This window comes from Pristis pectinata, chromosome 11 (genome assembly GCF_009764475.1).
Source record: "Pristis pectinata isolate sPriPec2 chromosome 11, sPriPec2.1.pri, whole genome shotgun sequence".
Lineage (NCBI taxonomy): Eukaryota > Metazoa > Chordata > Chondrichthyes > Rhinopristiformes > Pristidae > Pristis > Pristis pectinata.
The window spans coordinates 11,622,156-11,637,684 of NC_067415.1; the positions used below are offsets into that span (position 1 = coordinate 11,622,156).

The 15,529-nt window shown below is 41.1% G+C and overlaps 1 long non-coding RNA gene across 2 annotated transcripts in view; it reads left to right on the forward strand.

Moving 5' to 3' along the window:
* Positions 1-15,261, forward strand: part of LOC127575648 (uncharacterized) — a 60,059-nt gene extending 44,798 nt beyond the window's left edge. For both annotated transcript variants that reach the window (XR_007957108.1, XR_007957109.1), the window contains exons 5-11: positions 2,547-2,667; positions 2,755-2,933; positions 3,031-3,172; positions 4,073-4,214; positions 7,168-7,261; positions 9,363-9,447; positions 10,388-15,261. This is a non-coding gene — a long non-coding RNA (uncharacterized LOC127575648). The remainder of the gene's footprint in view (positions 1-2,546; positions 2,668-2,754; positions 2,934-3,030; positions 3,173-4,072; positions 4,215-7,167; positions 7,262-9,362; positions 9,448-10,387) is intronic.
* The last annotated feature ends 268 nt before the right edge of the window (positions 15,262-15,529 follow it).

Consider the following 15,529-nt stretch of genomic DNA (forward strand, 5'->3'; position numbering starts at 1 on the left):
CAGTCGCACCTCAAGGATGCGTACTTAGTCCACTGCTCTACTCTCTCTACACTCATCACTGTGTGGCTAGGCACAGCTCAAATGCCATCTATAAATTCGCCGATGACACCACTGTTGTTGGCAGAATCTCAGATGGCAATGAGGAGGCGTACAGGAGTGAGGTAGTTCGGCTGGTTGAGTGACATCACAACAACGACCATGTACTCAACGTCAGCAAGACCAAGGAACTGATTGTAGACTTCAGGAAGGGGAAGTCGGGAGAACACACACCAGTCTTCACTGAGGGGTCAGCAGTGGAAAGGGTGAATAACTTCAAGTTCCTGGGCATCAACATCTCAGAAGATCCATCTTGGGCCCAACACATTCATGAAATAATGAAGAAGGCATGCCAGCAGCTCTACTTCATTAGGAGTTTGAGGAGATTTGGTATCTCACCAAAGACTCTTGAAAATTTCTACAGATGTACGGTGGAGACCATTCTGACTGGTTTCATCACCGCCTGGTATGGATGCTCCAATGTGCAGGATCGAAAGAGGCTGCAGAGGGCTGTAGACTCAGCCAGCTCCATCACGGGCACAACCCCCCCTTGCCATCGAGGACTTCTTCAAGAGGCGGTGCCTCAAGAAGGCAGCATCCATCATTAAAGGACCTTCACCACCTGGGACAACCCATCAGGGAGGAGGTACAGGAGCCTGGAGACCCACACTCAGTATTTCAGGAACAGCTTCTTCACCATCAGATTTCTGAATGGTCCATGAACCCATGAACACTACCTTGTTATTCCTCTTTTGCACTATTATTTTTGTAACTTATAATTTTTATGTCTTTATGTCTTGCACTGTACTGCTGCCACAAAACAACAAATTTCATGACATACGTCAGTGATAATAAACCTGATTCTGATTCGGGTGGTAGAAGAGGAATAAGTGAAGGGTACAGAACAAAATCAGAGGATTGGGAGCAAACTAATGGTGTATATAACCAACAGAGGTCTGGTGAGCTGAAAGACCTGTCCTTGTGCTGCAACCCAGGGTGGTCCAATGAGAAGTCTGTCTGTCAATCTCGTGTCAGGAGTGCTGAATGTAAAGTGCTTCTTTCTAAAATAGGGCATATTCCAAGTGTCAGCTCAGAGCCCCAGTGAATCTTCATCAGTGGTTGAAAGACCAGAAAGATTCCAGGTTCATTTTAGGGTTCATGAAGACCTCACTGAACTTGTGTAGGATACTAATGAGGCTTTTAAAATTATGCTCCATGTCTTCAACAGTTGGCATACATCACCAAAATACATGGTCTGGCCATTATCAGATCACTGACTGTGGGATCTTGCTGTGCCCATATTCCCATCTGAACCTCCTACCTTACAACATTACTCCACTTTAGGGTAGGGAGATCCACGGCAGAGGGGGCCAGAGGAAGATGGTGTGGGGAAAGGCCATGTCTGTTTGCATCTGTGTTAGCATGTGCGGTCAGAGTGCACCTATGCATTCATGTATGTGTGTGCATGTGTATTTATGCATGTGTGCACATTAGTGCAGTAAAGCCTGGTCTCTAATTGCCTTGGACTGCTCTACCACTAGATCAAGACATTGCTCCATCAAGTCTATGCAGTGGCTGATATTCTATGACCATCCCACATTAAAATTCATGCACAGATTTCCACTCTTCATGACAGTAGTGGACGCAAATCATTCTCAGTTCTAGCAGACAGTCTAAGCAGGAGAAGAAGACGTATCAAAAGTTCTTGCTTTGGTCTTACTTTGGAAGTATCAAATTATCCTCAAAGATATGCTGGTTGCTTAATTGGTCACTTAAATTAGCCCTCAAAGTAGGTAAGTGACAAAATGAATCCAAATGGGCATGTGAGAGAGAATAAATTGTCAGGGCGACAAGGAATGGGAGTGATGGGATTGCACCAGTGCTATTCAACCCGCTGAGTTCATCCATCAGGTTGTTTGTTACTCCAGATTCCAGCATCTGCAGTCTTTTGTGTCTCCTCTACCATAATTATGGTGCGTATCATCCACAGAATGCCATGGGCCACCTACCAGAGCTTCTTTGATAGAACGCACCATACCCCTGACTGCCTAAAAAAACAAGGGCACATGTGCCTGACTACCATCAATGCTAAGTTCCTCTCTTTACTTATGCATCAACTGGACTTGGACATATATTGTTGCCATTGGAATCTCCTTCACAACAGTTCTATGGGAGTAGCCACCTCAGAAGAACAGAAGCAGTTCAAGAAAACAGTTTATCATTACCTTCTTAAGGCAAAATATTTTGACATTGGCATCAATGCCCAAATTCCAAATATGAATATTCAATACAGGAAGCATTGTAAAGGAAGGTAGCAGAAGAGATCATGTTCTCTGAACTTCAGGGTTTAGATCTGGACTTCCCAAAATGAATTAGACAATTTCACTTGTGAAAATTTCACACGTTTTTGCACCATCACAACTTCAGCAAAAATAGTGTGGTTTAAAACTAGTTTTTAAAGCAAAAACTAAAAACGTTTAATGAATCTACTGCTTATATTATTGATACAGGTGATCCAGAAACATTAGCTTACAACTTTTCATGTGTTTTGTATGATCACTCGAACATGACTTGTAGATGGTATCCTGGCAACAACGTTCCGAATGGCACACAATATAAAATGTATTACAGGTAAGTGTGCAATTACACAATAATTTAAAACACTTCAAAATCTGATGATGAATTCTTTACATTAATTTTGAATCCTTTCCCTTTAAGACAGTATGGCACCACCAGGGAATGTGCTCACTACTTTACAGACTTGCAAGGGAGACAAAGTTGCCATACTGGTAAAGATATGGTTGATCCTGAGGAGGATATCCTAATATGTGTCAATGGATCAAATAATTCTTCATCAATTATGCCATATTACACAAAGTTTGATCCACAGCAGTTTGGTATGAGAAATCTTTCCCTAATGCGACATACCTCTTTGTGCTCTTTGCAATAAATACTCAAGTGATTGGGAATTCCTTTTCTGTTCTTGATTTTCAGAGAAGTACAATCCACCACGCAATGTTGAAATCTTTCCAAATCTGACTGTAAAATGGAAAAGTCTCCAGGCAACTCTGTTCGTAAAAGTAGTTGCTTTGAATATCAATTGCAACTCATGGAATTGACCGAGAATAACATTAAGGTAAAGTAAGCAAACATTAAATTAAAAGGCAGAAAAATATGAGGATATTTTCCCCTGTTCCTGATTTCTACCTTAGTTTCAATCCATACTGCCAAATAGTAACCTTTCCAGACCAATAGCTACCTAGAACTTGAGGGCAAAGAAACAGCTATTAGACCCAAATGATCAATGGTGTATTTCTATCCATTTCCAAGCCTCCTTTCACCTGATTTCATTCCACCCTATTGATATATCAGTGGAGTTCTTCTTATAAATGAACAAAAGAATATAATACCATAAGAAAAATGAGCAGGAGTTGACCATATGGTCCTGTGACTCTATAAGAATGTGTCTGATTGGATCATGGACTGAGATCCACCTTCCTGCACCTTCGTCATAACCCTTGACTCCTTGATAAATCAAAATTATGTCTAACTCATCTCTGAATATGTTCCATGATTCAGCCTCCACTGCTCCCTAGGGTGAAGATTTCCAAGAGTTCATGACAATCTGAAAGAAGAAATTCCTTTTTATCTCAGTCTTAAATGAGTTCCCCTTTATTCTGCAACTATGCCCTCAGGAGGATAGAGTCTCTCGGCATCTACCCTGTCAAGCCCTCCAGAATTATGTTTCAATAAAATTGCCTCCAAATTCTCTTGAATTTGACTGATGTACCTGCCTCCACCACTGCCCCAGGCAGCACATTCCATGCCCCAACTACTCTCTGGGTAAAAAACCTTCCTCTGATATCTCCCTTGAACTTCTCACCCAATACTTTAAAGCCATGCCCTCTTGTATTGAGCATTGGTGCCCTGGGAAAGAGGTGCTGGCTGTCCACTCTATCTATTCCTCTTAATAATTCCTCTTAATACATTTCAGTACACAAAATAATGCAAATAATTGCCATTGTTTTTCTTTCAGTTGTTCCATGTGAAAGCTGACACCAAATTTATTCTGATGAATATTAACTTATCTAAACGTTACTCAGTGAAAGTGCGAACAAAGCTAAAGTATTGCAAGGAAACCAGATACTGGAGTGACTGGAGCAATGAAGCATTTATTGGTAAGGCTTCTGAGCATTTTCTTCAACCACTGCCAATCATTATGGCCAAATCTTCCTTCATTTGGTAACAATCATTGAAGAGGTTAAAGAACTGACGTTTCCCCCCAGTGGTGCCAAAGAGTCTGTGGACTAATTTTTACTGACTTATGTTTCAAATAGGAGGCTAGTGAAACAAAACACCTGCGCTCTGTTCATAACCGCGATCTGCATCTCCCCATTGCCAGTCACTTCAACTCCCCCTCCCACACTATCACAGATATGACAGTCCTCGGCCTTCTCCACTGCCAGGAGAATTCCAAGCACAAACTAGAGAAACAGCATCTCATTTTCCATCTTGGAACCTTGCAGCCTAACTGCATGAACATTGAATTCTCCCACTTTAAGTAATCCCCACACCACCAGCACCCACCCCCCCCCCACCCACCCCCATCCATGCCTCTTCTTTTCTTCCCTTTCCTAGCCTCTCTCTCTCTTTTCTATCCCCCTTTTTTCCTCCTTACATTTGACCCATCCGCTGGTGGATCTGCTCTCCCCTCCTCCCCTGCTCCTGCCTATCACTATCTCTTACCTGCATCTACCTATCACCACCTTGTGCCCACCCCGCCTCCCCTCTGTTGTCCACCTTTCACTGTTCTGCTTTTCCCTCCTATATATTGGGCTTCCCCTTTTCCTACATTCAGTCCTGAAGAAGGGTCCTGACCCGAAACGTTGACCACCTGCTTTTCTCCACGGATGCTGCCTGGCCTGCTGAGTTCCTTCAGCATCATCGTGTTTTTCATCTAGGTTCCAGCATCTGCAGTCCCTTGTCTCTCTAAAAAAAGAAAAAGGGCATTCCTGAGTGTTGGCAGCCAACATCCCTCTAGGAGACAGTTAGGAGAATTATTGCTCTAGCCAGAAAAAAAATGTTTGTGTACTGTCTCCTCCTTCTTGTGTTGGTTCTTCAAAGGCAAGACCTTTGGGTTACTACAGATACTACAGAAGATGTGAATGGAATTGACACACTTTTGTAAGGAGCAGATAATAGAATCACGGCCAAACAAGGGACCATCCAACATCATCATCAACAACATGCCTATCCTTTGAATCTTCGAAAAAGTTTCTCATTTAGTCGTACTTCCCCATCAGCAGTTTTTAATATTAACCGATATTGGTGAGACCCGTGGGCAGATCATTGGCAGACTGGATCAATTGACTTCAATGGAGACACAAGAGATTGCAGATATTGGAATTTGGAGCAACACACAAAATACTGGAGGTACTCAGTGGGTCAGGCAGCCTCTGTGGAGAGAAATGGACAGTCGACGTTTTGGGTCAAGACTTTTTATCTGGTCTGAAAGATAGAGGAGAGATGGCCAGTGTAAAGAGGTGGAGGGAAGGGGTGGATCAGAGCTCACAGGTGATGGGTGGATTTAGGTGGTGGGGGTGAGAGTGATAGTCAGATGGGGGAATGGAGAATGGGAATAGTGTCAGAAGCTGGAAGGTAATAGGTGGAAGTGACAAAAGGTTGAAGATATTGGAATCTGATAGGAGAGGAAGATGTAGCATGGAATAAAGGGAGGGAGGTGGGGAGGGCAGAGGGGGAGTAGTGGGGGAGGGGAACCAGTAGGGATGTGCGGGCAATGACTTAAATGTTGGCTAATGGTCTTGAAGAAGGTCGAAGAGCAAGAGGAGGTCTTTGTTTTCGGAAAAGGGAATCAAGTAATGATATTCAATAAAATTGCAGTTGCTGGAAATCTGAAATAAAACCAAAGTGCTGGGAACGTTCAGCAGGTCAGGCTGCAGAGAGAAACAGTTAATATTTCAGGTCCAAGAACCTTCATCTGAACTGGAGGAGACAGAAACCTGTGCTAAAAATCTGACCCCTCCCATCTCGGACATGCCCTCTTCTCCCCCCTCCCGTCAGACAGAAGATACAAAAGCCTGAAAGCACATACCACCAGGCTCAAGGACAGCTTCTATCCCGCTGTTATAAGGCTATTGAACGGGCCTCTTGTACAATAAGATGGACTCTTTACCTCACAATCTGCCTGCACTGCACTTTCTCTGTAACTGTAACACTTTAATCTGCATTCTGTTATTGCTTTTCCCTTGTACTACCTCGATGTACTGATGTGATGAAATGATCTGTAAGGATGCCATACAAAACAAAGTCTTTCACTGTACCTCAGTACATGTGACAGTAATAAACCAATTTACCAATTAAAATAGCAGAGAAGGTGGGGGAGGGATTGTTAGAGCAAAGGGAATATCTCTGCTAGGGTGACTTAATGTGGCAGTTCAAAGCCTACTTTGCTTCTTTGTCCATGTTATGTGTTGATAATAACAAGGCTGTGGGACATGCCCAGCAGACCAAACTTTGCTAATAGAAAGAGAAAAACTGAGCCAAACCAATGAGAGGCAGAAATGGCCAGTTCTGATGCAAAGGCAAAAATAGCACAAGTTCCTAAAGTTGGAGAATTCATTATTGAGTCCAGATGGCTGTAACGTGCCAAGTAATGAGGCCCAGTTGTAGTGTGCATCCCTCCTCTTCTTGACACCACAATAAATTAAGCCAACTTGAAACCTCTCCCTTGAAACTTTTCTCTAAGACCCACTGTGTACCAGAAAAAAACAAGCAAAGCCACACATGCTTTAGCTGTTCATTGTCCAACTAAGTAGAAGGTTGGACTGACATGGCAATGGACTTAACACCAGTTTGAGACCCACAAAAGAGTCTTAACCAATTTTTAGCATGAAATTCTTGTATGTTCCCTGTCCACAATATTGGTCTTTTTGTCACTTCTCATAACATTGGGCTGGCTGAGAGTGAGCCTCACTTATTTGAGAATTCTCATGCTATTTAATTTTAGTACATGTGTTATTAGCATTGTATGTACTTGACTTTTCTTTGCAGCAACTTTTGCTGAGCAAGAAATATCCTTCATGACTCATGATATTTTATGTTTATTTGCAGAACCCAAGGGGATGCTTAAAGTACGGGTAATGGTATTTATATTTCTTCTGATCGTTGTCGGGGCAGGGCTGCTTCTCAGAATAATTTTCAGAAGGTAATTCCATGACCAAAAAGTTTATTGTATTGTAACTACTTCCTGGTATATGCACCCACTCCTATCCTGATAGATTCTCACCATGATTCGGTTCCTGAGAATTGCATGGACACCCCCCCACCCCCACATGCCTTCATCAGAAGTTGACTCTAACACAGCTTCAGCACAAAATTGGCAAGACACCACACACCATCCAAGAACCATCTTGCCAATCTTCCATCGAAACTATGCCAAGAGTTACAATTATTTTGGTTGAGAGGCATTCAGGCAGACACTTGAATAAGATAAAGGTCATAGTGCGGGCAATGGGATTAGTGTAGATGTGCAAAAAAGTCAGCATGAAATAGTGGGCTGCTGGACCTGTTTCTGTGCTGTTCTTTTTAAGATAAGATGTCTTTGTTAGTACATGTACATCGAAACACACATTGAATCCATGAGAAAGGTTCGCCAGCATCCAGGTTGACAAGAAGGCTTGAAAGAATTAGGCCAACCTTCATTCTTGGCAAAATAAACTCAAAATCATTAGGTCTTTAAGTAACTTGTACTGCTGCATTTAACTTATTTGGCTGGGGAAGTTATTGAGAGAAAATAGTTTTTGAGAGCTGCCTGATCCCAAAGGCAATTATTAACTGGCTAAACTTACAATACAATTTTCATTTCAGGAGATTGAAATCACCAAATCTTTTAAAGTTGTGGCTCCCTGGAGCTTGTGGAACCAAAACATAATTTAAATATTGTAAACACTTCCAAAGCCATGATATGCCCTACACGGTAACACAGTGGTTAATATCCCAAAGACCTGGACCTAAAATATGACATCATGGGAGTTATGGAATTCAAATCTGTGTAGTTTAATAAATCTGGAATAAAAAGGCAGTCTCAGTAATAATAACCAGGAAACTACTTGACAATTAGAAACAAAAATCTCATTGACTGATGCCCTTCAAAGAAGGAAATCCACCATCCTTATCTGGTCTCAATGTGGTTGACTCTTAACTACCTCCTTAATAAATGGCAGTCTTTCCAGTGAAGTTTACATCCAATGAATCGAGAATAAATAAAAAACAGATGAATCCATTTCTTGCTCCTTTCCTCTCTCTCCCCCGCACCCAATTTGGGTTTCTGTCTTCACCTTTGCCAATTTTCTCCCCTAACCTCCTTGTTCAGAAAGTGTAGAGCCCTCTATGGGGTAGAATTCACTGTCTGCCTGTCTTCCTCTAATCCCTTGTAACAATGGCTATAAACTGGCCAAAGACATCAGAATCTTCCTACATCACAAGACATTATAATTCAACATCTTCATCTGGACAGCTGCAGAAAGAATCATTGCAAGGCAACTAATAGAGATTGTCCTGGTTTGTAATCCTTTCTTAACTCTGGAGAACTGAGACCAGTTACGGTAGCATTTTGGCAAAGCTCTCCTCACTCTGAAAATAATTGTCTTTACCCAAAAGAATGTGGTTGGAAGAAAATATTGAACCATATGCAAATTCCATATCCATGGAGAGGTGTATAAACTGCATTAATTGAATGTAGAATTTGCATTAACACTCAAAAGGGTGATCTTGACTTTGCATGACAGTGTTACAGGTATGTTGGTAAGTAGGCAGCCATTACATATCTCTCCTTTAGGCTTAAAAAGAAACAGAAGGAGGAAAATTTCTATCGGGCTGCCAACTGTCTATCAGACTATTTTGCTAACTCAAGACCTACTTCTATCTCTCTTCTGTGCCGATATGCAAAATAGTTCAAAATGTGGAGCAACAAACAAGATGTTGTAGGAACTCAGCAGGTCAAACAGCATCTGTGGAATGAAGTGGACAGTTGACGTTTGGGGTCCAGACCCTTCACCTGGACTGAAAGATAGAGGGGAGATAGCCAGTATAAAAGGGTGAAGGGGGTGAAGGGAAGGGTTGGAATAAGAACTGGCAGGTTAACTGGGGATCCAAGTGAGGAGGTGTGATAGGCAGGTGGAGGAAGGGAGAGTGGAAATGGAGCTGGGGAGACTGATCCACTGAGCTCCCCAGTATCTTGTTTGTTGCTCCAGATTCCAGCATCTGCGGTCTCTTGTGGATTCATTTATATATTTATAATTGCTTAGGTACAAAATCATTACATTCAGACCAGTCCCTGATCCCCAGAAGAAGTTCAAAGAATTGTTTGAGGAATACAATGGTGATTTTCAGGTAGGTAGACATTAATAAAATGCTTTATATTTCATAAATATTGAGTTGGGACATCATGTTACAGCCATACAAGATATTGGTAAGGCCACATTTAGAGTATGGCATACAGTTGTGGTCACGCTGCTAATAGGAAGGATGTCATTAAACTGGAGAGGGTACAAAAATGATTTACAAGGATGTTACTGGGGCTGGAGGGTTTGGGTTAGAAGGAGATATTGGACAGGATAGGAGTTTATTTTGTTTGAAGCATACAGTGGGAGACTGACAGGTGATGTTATAGAGGTATATAAAATCATTAGGGGCAGAGATAGGGTGAATGCACTCAGTCTTTTCCCATGGTTGGGGCATCAAGAACTAGAGGGGATAGGTTTAAAGGGAAAGGGGAAAGATTTAATAGGAACCTGAGGGCAACTTTTTTTTAAATAAACACAAAGGGTGGTATGTACATGGAATGAGCTGTCAGAGGAAGTGTTTGAGGCAAATATAATAATGACTGTTAAAAGGCAATTGGACAGGTACATGGATAGGAAAGGTTTAGAAAGATATGGACCAAATGCAGGCAAGTGGGACTAACTTGGATGGGCATCTCAGTTGGTATGGGCCAGTTGGGCTGAAGGGCCTGTTCCCTTGTTGTATGACGCTATGACTAACTGGCAGGGCAATCATCTGATCGGCCTACTCCTGGTAGCACCCTTTCTTCATCTCCTCCCTTCAGGAGCTGCTATTCCAACAGCCCTGCAGGGGTAACTCCACCAGAAGAACTGCAGTGGTTCAAGAAGGCAGCTCACCACCCCCCTTCTCAAAGGCAATCGGGGATGGGCAGTTAAATGTCAGCCCTGATCCCATAATTAAAAGAATAGTCCCCTTCTGTGTGTCAAACTCTGTGACAGCTAAAATAAACTGTGAGAGATATTAATCCAAGTTTTTCCTTGCTCAACAGAAATGGCTTGGCTATCAGATACCAATCTCTAAATATGAAGAGTGTTACACAGTTGTCATTGAAGAAAGCATCAGACCTGAAGCACCAGTTAAGAAATGTACTTCTTCCATCGCCACAGACCTTCGCGCACCTCAAGAGTATCATGTGATCCATAACAAGGGTATCATGTGATCAAAACAAATCAACCAGAATTTTTAATTACCTTCTTTGCCTTACCTTTTATAACCCTGAGGCACGGTTTCAACCAGAAACATCGACAATTCCTTTTCCCCCCACAATCTGCTACTCAACCCGCTGATTTCCTCCAGCAGATTGTTTGATGTTTAATATAAACAATTGTCATTGTCAATCAAGATTCCTCGTGAACACTCCTGTTGAAAGCTCACTGACCCGAAACATTAACTCATTTTTTTCTCTGAAGTGTCACCTGGATTGTTGAGTAACTTCAGCATTGCAAATGATTCTATTTAAGTTTCAACTCTGCCAACCATAAAATGAATAGAGAAGACATTTCAAGTACATCACCTACATTTGTTGAAACTGAGCCTCATTCCTTCAGATAAGACTTTTATACTTGCTCACTTTGTGTGGTCCCTGATATATCATACCCACCAGTAGATAATGAATAAATAACAGTGCGGATTAATAAGTTATTTTGCATTATGTCAGTTTGAAATACAGGGCACGCATTGCTAAAGAATTGTTAAAATAGGTAAGGAAATAATGAAACAGAGCAAATAATGTGAATATAATTCTAACTATTCTTATTTTTTTTACTACAGTGTTGTGTATATTTTTAGGTTTATATTGTATGAAATGTGAGACTGTTGTTCAAGAAAAGTGAACTAGTTAGCCTAACATCTTGTGCAGAGAAACTACTGGGGTATATAACTAGGGATATGCATACTGTAAGATTTCAACTGCTCAGGGAGAGTCAGCGTGGATTTCTGAGGAGAAGGTCACACCGATGAACGCAATTGGATTGTTGGAAATGGTAGTGATGGTGGTGGACATGGGATTCTGTGGATATTATATAGACTTCTTCAAGTCCCTCATAAGAGATCGTTAAAGTCATGAAATTAAAGGCAAATCATTTGCCTGATTAGGAGATTAGCCCAACAGCAGAATAGAGGGAGCAGGAAAAATGAATAGGTGCTTTAATTAAGCTCCAAATCTGCAGGTTGTGACCAGTCACGATCCACATTGATCTGTGCAGGGACCTCAACTAATCATGGTATTTATTATTGGCTTAGACAACAGGCTAGAGAGAGATATATATCCAAGGCTGCTATAACATGAAGAAAGGTGATAGTATAAAGGTAAGCATTAAATTACAAAGAAATATTCTTCTTCTTAGCTACTGCCTCAGAGTCAAGGGTAACCTGTTTCCAGTCCAGTTGCATTGGTTCTGAAGTGATTGAAGAGTCCTATGCAGAATTCACAGACTTTACCATAGATGGGGTAGGTGGTGCTTGACAGGGTGCGTGACGATGTTGTGCACTCCTTCTATTGTTTCTACATGGCCTCCCCGTGCTCTTGTCATTGAAACTCAACAACCTCCGTGCCTTCGGTATTGAATCTCTGGAATTCTCTGCCCCTGAGGGTGGTGGAGGAGGCCAGATCATTAGATGTATTTGAGGTGGAGATAGATAAATATTTGAAAGATCAAGGGATTGAGAGTTATGGTGAACTGGTACAGAAGAGGAGTTGAGGCCAGCATATATCAGTCATGATCATATTGAACGGCAGGACAGGTTTAAGGGGCCTAGTGACCTCGTCCTGCTCCTATTTTCTTGTGTTTTTGTGTGGCCCTGCTCTATTTTGAACAGAAATAGGCCAATGCTTTCCAAGAGTTGGTGAGGGTGTCCTATCTTTGTTTCATGGAGATCTAAGAACATCCTTAAAGCATTTACTCTGTCCTCCTGGTAATTTCTGACTGTGACAGGGTTCAGAGTAGGGTCCTTATTTTGGGAGTCCAGTATCACCATTGCAGACAATGTGGCTCATCCACTGGACGTGATTAAGCACAATAAGAGACAAATGCAGGGCATGTTGGCCTGGGAGGGAACAATGGCTTTGGTTTACCTATCCTTCGAATGGATTTGGAAAATGTTGTGCAGACACCATTGGTTGCATTTCTCCAGGTGCTGGCTAAGGATTATCCATGGAGTTCAGGAGGTCAGAGATTGCTACAGATCCGTACAATTTGATGTTACTGCAGGACTTGTGGTCTTTGACTTTGGAACCCCTTTCTCCTCAGTTGGCTGAAGGGTAAGCTGCTCTGATGGAAGCAGTGGCAGCTAGAAGGTGACCCATGTTTTTTCAGGGTTGTACAGTGTGTTTTGATTGTCAAGAGTTAGTAATCTAAGTGAGGACAGGTTGCTTTCCTGGAGGTTTTGTGTTAGGTCCATCTCTTCGTATACTCAGTAATGAAATCAACAATGATTTGGAGCTTAATTTAGGAAATGTACAATATGCAACAATAATTTAATGACTGAGGTTGGGATGATCTGAGTTTTAGGGTTGAGCCAATGATGGTTTTCTACTTGTTCTGTAGACTGAGTCCATTCCAGCTGCAAGCTTGTTGAAAACAAAATGTCTCATCGTAGAGAAGAAGAGTGAGAAAAGGATTGGAGAAATGGCACAGTTATTCTTGACTTTAGTTTGTATTGGGACTGGGTCTGTGGTGGACAGGTTGGTTAGAATCATGGCTTGCCTGTCATTGTGTAGGATGGTGATCAGTTTGTGAGGACAGCCCAGTTTGAGTTGAATTCTCCATAACCCCTCTCTATCGGCAGAATCAAGGGCATTCATGAGGTTGGAAAAAGCAATGTACAGTGGTTGGTGCTGTTCTCTCTCTTGTTGCTTGGTTTGATGTGCAGTGAAGGTTATGCCCATTGTCTCCATTGATGCACAGAATCCCAAATAGATCAGTGAATGATCACAATAATGGCAAATGAATTTCAAGTAATCATGTGTGACATCTACTTCAAGCCAAGGAGGACAGTTCGAGATTACTTTCCAAATTCTGAGCAGCTGGAAACAATGGAGATCTGAAAGAGACTTGGGGGTAGGAATAAAGTGATTATATTCAGATAGATAGATCATCAACAATCATCGCCAGGTACATAAATTAATCAACGACACTAATGGAAACCTAATCATTATGCCTCAAAGAATGGTTTTCTGTTTGTTAGTAGTCATCCAAAGCAGTGGGGTACTTAATTCCAAACACTACCTCTAAAGAAGGATATTCAGCCTTGGAAAGATGTGAAGCACAGATATGTCCAAATTGTATCTGTATTCTAAGAGTTAAGTGAGAGGAGGGTATGACAGACAAGGATATATTGTTTTGGTAATCAGATCATTAAGGGGCAATTTGATTGAAGTTTTCAAGTTGGTAAACAGAGAGAGAAAATATTTCCAGTGGTTGGGGAATGTCGTGAATGGGTCGTCGTTTAAAAAAAGAGCCAGAGCTTTCAGTAGCGAAGATTGGAAGCAGTTGTACACAGAGGGAGGGAGGAAGCTTGGAATTCTCTTCCACAAATAGCTTGATTGTTAATTTTAAATCCAAGATTTGTTGACCAGAAGTATTAAGTACTCTGGAGTAGGGTCATTGATCAGCCTGCATCTCTTGATTGGCAGAACAGGTTCACAGATCTAAAATGTCTCCTCCTGTCCCCAGTATATGTGACTGGAATTAATGTTCAGTCACTTGTTGGTCACCAATCATAGAATTGTAGCACTGAATCAACCAATGGGCGAATCACATCTGGGTCAGGTATTCTTTAAAAATCACAAACAGAAACTGAATAGTACAGTGAGTTATCAAGCCATCTGGACGTCACTGGTATAAACCAGGATTACTGGATAAAACATCCTCCTGTTACTTCCATTTCTGAAGATCATGAGCACATGATTTCGAAGATGTGGAGACACCCTTCTCTTTGTATTTCTGCGCATGACATCATTTGATAATATTGCACTCTGACCCTACCACAAAGAAGCTCTATATTCATTTGTGATCTTGAGTTTATTATTAACTAGCTTTTCATTACAGAAAGAGTGTTTACTTATTAAAAATGACAATGTACATTTATTCTCTGTAATTTTCTAATGGTTATTTTTGATATAGCGTGGACTGTTTAAACACATTTATCTTCTCTTTAGGTGAAAGTGTTGATTTAATTATCAGTGCATTTACTAGATAAGAGGAGATATTTTTAAAGTGTTTTTCTACTAATATTGCAATCATTTTTATTTTATTTAGAAGATCCTACTGTGGCAGCTTTCTTAGATTTTGTACTTGAATATTTTTGTGGCGGCATATTTGTTAAGATATTAAACCTTTGATCTGGAAAAATGAGCTCAAATCCCATCAAGACAGCTGGGAAATTTAAGTTCAATTAATTAAATAAATCTGGAATGAAAGGCTAGTGTCAGTAGGACTAGAAAGTCACTGATGTTCTTCACAGAAGGAAACCTGCCACCTTTACCTAGTGTGGTCAATATGAGACTCCAGATCTATCAGGTGTGTGATTACTTTTAAATGCTGGTTAAATTAAGAGGCAATTAGAATTGAATTATAAAGCAGGCTTTGTAAATGAATGAAAACAAATAAGTAAAAATTCGTTAGTGATTGCCATTCATCTGGTCACCAGTAAAAGTTTGCAGGCAGGCAATGGAATGATTTCGACCGCATTAAACAGTACCACATTAAAAACTCATTGTCACTTTTATTTTTTTTAAATGGCCTTTTGAACCTGCAAGTGAAGAAGTATGAGAAGAATGCAGAGTTTATGCATGATTTGAAATGTAGAAATTCGCAGTCATTTGTGAAAATGTCATAGTGCATTAAAGAAGTGTTTTATCAAAAGCTGAAAGAATGTATGTGTATCTTTTGTCAAATACTTTAAGCAAACAATTATTGCCAAGATGAGTTTGATTTCATGAAGGATGAATAGCATGGGGCTGATCATATGCATTGATTTGTATTAAGTGGTCTTCTTTATACAAGAACACAAAACAAAAAATAGAACAGGAAACAGGAGCAGGCCGGAGGGTTCTTTAGGCTTGTTCAGTCCATCAGAATGGTTATGGCTGATCTCACCTTGGCAACTCCAGCTTCCTGTCCAACCCATT